The sequence below is a fragment of the Cupressus sempervirens genome, chromosome 7 (genome assembly GCF_028749045.1).
Source record: "Cupressus sempervirens isolate cs-2001-9-10 chromosome 7, ASM2874904v1, whole genome shotgun sequence".
NCBI lineage: Eukaryota > Viridiplantae > Streptophyta > Pinopsida > Cupressales > Cupressaceae > Cupressus > Cupressus sempervirens.
The window spans coordinates 919131177-919138556 of record NC_143124.1 but is presented as its reverse complement, the minus strand read 5'-3'; positions in this window follow the sequence as shown (position 1 = coordinate 919138556).

The following is a 7380-nucleotide window of genomic DNA, read 5'->3' as shown; positions in this document are numbered from 1 at the left end:
GGTTAGAGGATTTGAGACTAATACACCTGTTAGGATGAATCAGCAGGTTGTGCTATGAAACTTTGTTTGCTGAAGAAGATCCTTTAAATGATATATTGATCACCTAACTATGATAGATAATTCTCTACTTTTCTTTGGTGTTGTTTGATAGCCTCCTAATCAATATGTTCTTCCATTATCAATAATATCTTATTATAATAAATGTAACTCCATGATGATTATTTGGATGAAAAAAAGTGTCTTCCTTATATATTGATCCAAATAGTAACTCTGCATTAGGTTAGCTATAATAACATTTCAATAGTTTCAAAAATAATTACCAAGTCAGCTCAATGTTGATACTCAAGTCTAATAGCTTACTCGGGTGATATAGAGATACTTAAGCAACATTGTTGACTCGGCTAACTCTGTCACTTGGTTGACTCTGGATGCTCAATTCACATTAATCACTTGGAAAACATAGCTATCTTGGTTCACACTATTCTTCCTACTTGATTCTCATTTTGAAATTGGAATGCTAGCTGACTCAATTAACACTAGAACTTGGTTACCGCTATTAACTTGGTTCATACATGAGCTCAGTTAACACTCTTCTATCTAGTAGGTCAAGCTATACTAATTTCCATGATGACTTTAGTGTTTTGGCACTAATTTCCAATATGTCTTACCATAGGATCAACATTCTCCCCCTTTGGAATTAGTGATAAAAACACTTGTCATGCTCAAAATCTTCAATCAAAATCTTTCTGCCAAACTCCCCCTATGTATATGCTTTATTCTATAACTCAATCTATATTGAAAACTCTTCAACTCAGTTTGAACTAAAAACTCTATTTTTGAGTTTTCAAAAAAGTTGTTTTTGTTTATCTACTTTTTACATATCTTTTGTAAAATTCTTTTTTCTATACATATGTTCTCCATTATACTTGTATACATAATTTCCCCCTTATTTTTGTTACAAATGCCAAAATTTACAAGGTTATTCCAAAATGAGAGAGGAAATCATGATGACTTTTGTGTTTTGGCACTAATTGACAATATGTCTTGTCATAGGATCGACAAGATCTTCTCCACTTGCAACATGATTTAAACAATCACTTTATCTTTTCAAAATCCAACTAATAAAGTGTCCATTTATAGTATCTTTTTCATAACTTAACCTTTTCTCTAGATACTTTTGTTATGAACAAATTCTCAAATCCTCTTTATTAATCAAATAGATATGACACTCATATCAAATAGCAAATTGTCTCACCAATAGGTTTGACATCAATGAAAACTTAACAATTGTTCCAATTGTAGCTTCCAAAGATCTCTGTCTTTGGCATTGATGGCAACACCTCTAGTTACCATGTGATCCAAAAATTTTCCTATCTTGAGAAACTCTCTCTATATGCAACTTTAGATCTTCATTAATATCCTTAGTTTATTCTAATTCTCATCCATGCAACTCTAATATGCAACACATAACATCTTTCTATCATGTTCGAAATGGTAACACCTCTAAATAAGTTGTATGAATTCTCTCTTAGTAATATCTCCCTCTTGCATGGATATCGTATGTTCATTATCTCCCTTGGGATGTCTCTTCCCTCTTTCTTATAGTAACAACTTTCACTATCTCCGTCTTTCATTTTTATCTTCTTCTTCTAGATAATCTTTCTCTTTGTTGGACAACTTTGCTTTCTTTCTTATGGTGACTAGATAATCTATCCCTCTGATAAAAATGACAAATCCATTTCAAATCATGAAGATATCTTCATGTCAGTTATGAATTCTTCATCTATCATCTTTGTATGACTGATCCATCATTTTGTTCTTCTTCATCACTACTACCTTAGGCAACTCATAAATTAGAACTATCTACATCAATTTGTAAGATAGCTTGATCAACACATTTGATGCAAAGATTTACTTCACCTTTAGTAGCTTTATCCAGGGGAATCACCCCTAATTTTCCTCTAAGATATTTATGAGTATCTTCAGGTAAAGATTTAGTGAATATATTTGTTGGTTTCAGATTGGTTTTGATAATTGAGTGTCAACACACTTAACCAATTCTTAGTTGATGTCAAGTACAATATAGATAGCAAGCTATAGTGTGTTCCAACCTAGAGATTCAATAGGTGTCGAGTGAATTTCAAGTGCCGAGTGAACTTTAGGTGCCGAGTGATAAAGTGATGTTGAGTCACTATCGGTGTTAAGAAAACTATAGGTTCCAAGAAAAGTATAGAATCCGAGTGAAATAGAGTTACTATAGGAGCCGAGTGAGATAGAATTCCTATATGTGTCGAGCATCAAAAAATAGTAAGTGCCCAGTAACACAGAATCAACATATGGGTTTTTTCCCTCACAAACTCAAATGTAAACCATTTTTGAAGCTGACTTAAGATGAATCTCAAAGGATCTTGAAGATAAGATCAAATCTTTTGCATTTCCTATGAAATCTACATGCTGCCAATACGAAAAATGGAGAAGGCATGCAACCAATAAGAAAAGTGAATGAATTGAGCAGGAAATGAAGAGTGAATATGGATCATAGATTCATACGTAACCCTAAGTCTTTGAAGCCTTTAAAAGGAGGACAATACCCCATTGTATGTGTGCATATGAGAAGTGTATGGGTGAATTATAGCAAAGTGCATAATTCAGTTGATCAAGAATAGAGTATTAGAGTTTCAAGAAGAGATATCAGATCAAGCAAGGATTAGAATAGATAGAGTAGAATGAGGATCTGGAATCAGCAATTGAAGATTGCAAGTCATCAGGTCAAGACATTCTACTACACTTTCTAACCATTGTATTGTAAGAATGGAAATCCTATGTTGATAGGTTGGCTTAGCAGCTATTTTGGTTTAGCAGTCATATTGTATATCCTTAACAACATTATAAATCCTTTAACAAGTGTTAGTACCTGATATGGTCACAGTTTTAAAGCTTTTAGTTCCATATGTTGAACCTCTTTGAACCACTTCGAACTGAAGTTTGAAGTAGTTCAAAATGGTTTCGTGGTCCAAATAACCCATCCTGTAGGTTCAATACAATCGAAGTAAAACTTCAAGTTCAGAGTTTTTGAACCACTTCGAACTAAAGTTCAAAGTAGTTCAAAGTAGTTCGATGGTTCAGAAGCACAAGGTGGTTCACTGGTTCATCTTGCAGATTCAAGTCCTAGCTCAAAATTGTCAATTTCAATGATTCAGTATAGTAATTTAGAGGTTCGATGATCTATTTTGAGAAGCTCACATGTATGGTTCAATGGCAATTTTACTTTCGTTGATAACAGTTCTACATCAGGGTTCATAGCTGGGTTCAGTAAATTTCTGTTGTTGACTATATATTCTCCACAGGATTTGAGTTATGGTCATTTGAATAAAACCTCACTGGAGAACTGGATAACTATTTTGTGAGTCCTATTTATATATCATCTGGCCACTCTTTCTTTCTACGGGTCTGGATTATCGACCACCAACTCGAGGATGGAATCAGTGTCAAAAAGAAAAATGTTGAACCACTATGCCAAATTAGTTCTCAGATGAAGAAGGGTGATTTGATCGATTGGTTTATTCCACCTATGAAGAGGCTTGCTACTAGTGAATGATTGATAGATGATGAAGCAGAAGTGCATATTGTGGCTGCAAGAAAGGTGACAAAGTTTTGTAGAATTTTAGATCCTCAGCATGCTATTCAGCACATCTTTCCCTGTGTGAAGAAATCGATAGCCAATTCTTCTCAATGTGCTAATCAATGGAAATGGTAGAAAAATATTTGATAGAATGTGCAATAGAGCCTATGTCTGCAAGCAGTAATAAAGACAATTTTTGGTGCTCCCATGACAGCAAGCCTGAAACACCATGCAAGAATACAACATGCAAACACAGATTCTCTGATGACAAACAAATATTCATATTTAAGAGGTCATAAATCCCAATATAACCGTTGGATTTGGCTGAATTTTAGATATTTCTTGGAAAACCTAGTTTTCTAAATCTTCACCAAAGCGTTTTGTCATATCTCATATAGATCAAAAGTTACAGGTTCGTGACTGCACCACTATCAGATCAGAAATAACAATCATAAATTGCAGATGGCAAAAAATAGTCTTATTTCGAGGGCCATATCTCTCAATTCTACCATTGGATCATGCTGAATTTAAGATTTTTTTTGTAAAATATAGTTATATAAATCTTGTCCAAATATTTTTATGAGATTAAGTATGGATCAAGAGTTATGGGTTTTTGTTCACGCCTCTATCGGCTCAGTAATTAACAATTACAGAATGCAGACAATCAAATTGGGTCTCAGTGCGGGGCCCATAACTTCCAATAAAACCATTGGATTTGGCTCAATTTCATATATGTTTCTAAGAATCAAGTTACACATGATCTGACCAAATTTTGTTTCAAACTCATTCCTGATTAATGAGTTACAACTGATTGAGTGGGACACTGTCAAAACTGTCAATGGCAGTTATAAAACCATGATAGAACATCATCACCAGCAAGTGCCACCTGTCAACATGAGTATGTCATAGGGGCCACGAATTTTCAAAGATATAAAATTGAATATTATATCCAAGGAAATGTAATCCAAAGATGAAAAATCATTAATTGAAACTTGTCAATTAGTTATGTACACTTGTCCAAAGCAGATACAACCACATGAAGATGTTAGAACTTTGGTTAATAATCTTTAGAGACTCTCACATAGGGAAATATTGTAAAACTGAAAGGTCACCGAAATAACTTTGAAAAGGATTATTATTGATGAGAATAAACTTTAATAAAGTTTATGAAAGTAAGCTAATGAGGGAAAATGAAAAATTTCTTGGGAATGTGTAAAGAAACAGCTAGCAAGAAGCAGTTACAGGAACTGAAAGGGGGATTCATGCAGAATTCTATTTAATTGAGAAGGTAAGATATAGAAGGGGTTCTAGTTTTTAGAGTTTTGGTTGGGAGACTTTGGGCTACAATAGAACAGAGGCTACCAATACAGTGATAGGAGGGAAGATTAGATTTCTCTGAGACTTTATGCTACAGGAGGTCCCATTCTTTTTCCTATTCAATTCTGACTTCTTCTAGACTATAGACTTTGAGCTTCAGGCAGGGAGGAGATCTTGCAAAATCATTTTTTTATCTCCTTGGGAGACATGGAGAGGCAGAGCATGGGCAGATTTTTTCTATTTCTAAACTATGTGTCTGAGATAGAGAAAAGGTTTTGGTGATTGATGTAATATTGTGAAAGAAGTTTCTATTTTTCTTTAAATAATGGTCTGATTGTAATGTGTAAAGGAGTCCTTGGGTTCTTTTACAGTCAGGGAAGGGAGTCTAAAGGTTAAACATATTATAATTTGTTGATAATGTATTTTTTCTTCCACTGAATTTGGACTTTGAGTCATTTCCAATTTTTCCTGAAATTATAGTTTGTTGTCATTGTTTCTTTATTATGTTGACGTTCCAAACATCTTTCAGAGCTCTGATTTTAATTCTCTCAAGAGAGCAGAGGTTAGATATTCATTTACATTATGTGATACAGTGTACAGAAAATTAACTTTGTGTAATCTATTGTATTCTATTTCCTTTCTTTTCAATTCTTAGGTTTCGCATCTACTCTATGTTTACGGATAGATGCTTGGTATCCTTTCTTGCTTTTCGGTTAAAAGTACCTATAATTAATTCATTTTAAATCTTGCACGAGGAGCTGTACCTGATAAAATTCAGAGGAAGGTTATTAATCTAATAATATCCTATCCAACTGTTGGTGCTAGTTTGTCCTTTCATTTGGGCATTCGGGGTTAGATTTGCATGCATTTTCTCGAAGGACAATCTGTTCACTAACAACAGGGTAACATTCCAAGTGAATGTTTGTAAATCCTTTAAACAGATCACTTTTAACATGGTGCAAAGTCTTTAATAGGATAGGCCTTTCATAGGGAAAACCAGTGGAAGTGGTCAAACTTTGTAACCTTGAACAATTACATATTGCTGCAGTGAGACTTTGTAGGTGTCATCCCCACCCTAGTTTTACCTTCTCATTTTGGAGGGTTTCTAGGTTACCAAATTCTTGCATTATCTATTTGCATGCATGTCTTTACTTTCATATTTATTAGATGGATTAGATGCATGTGAATGATTTCAGTAAAAGGTTTTGAAAAGGTTAAAGTTAGTTACTTTTTATTCACCCCCCCTCATAAGTATATCTTCCCACTTGTAAATTCCAACAATTGGTATCAAAGCCAAGTTATCACGAGGAGAAGCCTTACAGCTTGGAGAAAAGATCTGGAAATGGAAGTCTACAAACTTGGGAAGATCATAGAGAATCAAGAAATTGATATACAACTTGCTCTACACACTTTGGAAGAAGCCAGGGAGGAATTGAGAAAATCCTTAAAGAAAAGAAGAGACATTGCAATAGCTGAAAATGATACACAAAACAAGGAGATTGAGACCACAAAACTATTTGTAAATGGAGATTCCAAAAAATTTGATGCAACAATAGCAGACCTAATGGAGAAGAAAAGAGCTCAAGCAAAAGAAATCAAAACACTCAAGATTGAACAAGAATCACAAGAAAGTGACTGAACAGAAGAAAACAACCATTGAAGATAAAGCTATGTTAGAAGAAGACAATAGAAACCTTGCCAATAGATTGGAAGAAAAGTCAATTGAGCTTGCAAGAATTTCAAACATGTAGCTAGACACCCTAAGCCAAATGATCAATGCACATCATGATCTCAATTTCAAGGACATTGAAATCTCTACACTAAAGATGCAAAATGAACAACTGCAAAATGACCTAAAAAGAGAGAAGGAAATTGTAGAGAGCTTCAACAAACCCAATGAGGCTATCAAGTACTCTGGGAAGCTACTGAGATCACCAAGGGCTAGCAATGACACTTTGAGACTAGGATACACTAGCACTGAACAAGGAGAGTCATCCAAGTCTACAGAACAAAGGAGTAACAAAGGTAAGAATACTAAACCTACTTGTCATTTCTATGGTAAAAAGGGACATACCTCTAACTTATGTAGAAGTAAGAGTGCCCATCAGCATGAAAAAACTAAGAATATAGGTTACTATCATAAGTGCAAAAAACAAGGACATCAAGCACATGACTACAAGACTAAGACTATTAGAACACCAAGATTGAAGGTCACTACTACAATTGCAAGAAGTATGGTCATAGAGATTTTGAGTGCAAATTAGAGCCTATGTGGACACCTAATGAATCAGCAAGAGGAAATAACCATGGACATCACTACAATTGGGATTATAACACCAAGTATAGTTGTCAATACTATTAGGAATATGGACAAATTCCTAAAAATTGCATAAGAACACATTTCAAAATAAACTAAAATAGATGGCTCAGTCAAACCACAT